General features: G+C 28.5%; 1 long non-coding RNA gene across 1 annotated transcript; it reads left to right on the top strand.

Moving 5' to 3' along the window:
• The first annotated feature begins 539 nt into the window (after positions 1 to 539).
• LOC116185167 lies at positions 540 to 1,347 on the top strand. Its single transcript, XR_004149941.1, has 2 exons — positions 540 to 747; positions 817 to 1,347. It is a non-coding gene; the product is annotated as an uncharacterized LOC116185167 (long non-coding RNA).
• Positions 1,348 to 1,765: the final 418 nt, after the last annotated feature.

The raw sequence follows: 1,765 nt of genomic DNA, 5'->3' as shown, positions 1-1,765 counted from the left end.
ATAAGTAATGTTATACTGGCGAGAACTGGGTTCCCAGTTGGGCCAATATTCGATAAATATCGGCGTGAAGGATCTAGTTATTTTTTCTTTATCTTTTTAGTTCGTTCGTGATCGCGTGATGATCGTTGCTTTTCTCAGGAGATGAAAGCCTGTCTCGACGTGACATTGCTCGGATTCGTTGGTTATGAGAACCAAGTGATTAATTTAATTTTCTTCGTATAAACGTGTGTAATAAAACCATTTGTACATATGTACTTACTTTCATATGTTTTCCCAGTTTCTTGGAATATTTTAATAAAATTTTAGAAATTGTGAGTCATTTCAACAATATTTTACTACAATATTTTAAACAGAAAATTGTTATATATAAAAGTTCAATTCAAAATAATAATTACGAACATAATTAATAATGTATGCATATATATAAAAATATGTACATAAATATCAAATATGATTGTTTAATGTGTAATGTACATCAATAATAATTTTAATCATAATTGTTAATACAGAGTATAACATGTTTTTTATTAATTGATTAATCTGTAAAGATTATTAATTAGTACATTATTTTTCGAAAAATTTAAAAATAATTTAACCAATATTAGAATATTTTTTTTTTTATTTGACTGAAACTGGGATAACAACATATGAATTTCATGCATAATCCTTAAATACTGATTGCATCCAGTGACCTACATTCCAGTAGATTCCTAACCTAATATTGCAAATAAATAACATAATGCAAAGGTAACGTATATAGAATCGATATATTCTTGCATTTTCACACAAATATTGAGAATAAATTTCGAATTGTAGGTTTGAATGTTATACTTGATCATAAGCTTAAATTTGAAATTGGCGATCGCTTTAATGTCGAGATCAAAGGATCGTAGATAGTTGGATGCAACGAAATATTGGGTTGGAAAATCTTAATGAAGGGAACCTGATGGGTAATCAAATTTATTAAAAACTTCACAAGGAACACCTAAAATATATTTTTATTATAATTTTATAAATTTCTGTTAAGAATAATTTATGTTTTGTTTAAAAGGAATATATAATCGAAAAAGATGATTAAGAATATTGGAAGAGAAAAAAAATTTAATTGAATTTATATCTAAAAATGATGATTCAGCTGCTCGTAAAAACTGCATGGTGGACATCAATTTCGTGAATTATCGCGTGCAAATCTTTCATTTACATGAACGTGTTGAAAAAATAAGAAAGATTGCACGCAACTTTACAGCAATAACGCTCAAGCACGAGATTAAATGGCTACTTGTGTAACTACATTTATGTCGTCGATGTTTAATGTTTGTGGAACAAGAAAATTAGTAAAAAAAAAAATTATGTATTAAATGTTCAATTATACTTGGTGTAATATTCAATAAGAAAATAAGAAAACATGTCAATAATATTATTATATGGAACGTAAACGCTATGTTTTTTAAATTAAAACGACTGGACCACTCGGACGATCGTCGAAGCGGTAGTAAACGGTGTTGTTCCTGGCGCTTCGACGCGAGCTCAAAGATGAAAACGTGATACATTAATTTCGCTGATAAATTAACGATTCGGCTCATGTCTGATAGTAGAACTAGTCATACGTACTCCAGTCAAGACAAAAGCAATACTCGAATATAGAATAATTTTTCATATGTAATGTCCATGAGTATGTACAAATATTTGAACACCTTTATGTATGAAAACTTCGATAATTGACCATATTCGATGACAAGATTACATGTTGCGAGTGAAGTTTATA

Source organism: Apis dorsata, unplaced genomic scaffold (genome assembly GCF_000469605.1).
Source record: "Apis dorsata unplaced genomic scaffold, Apis dorsata 1.3 scaffold_113, whole genome shotgun sequence".
Lineage (NCBI taxonomy): Eukaryota > Metazoa > Arthropoda > Insecta > Hymenoptera > Apidae > Apis > Apis dorsata.
This window is presented reverse-complemented; position numbering and strand designations above follow the sequence as displayed.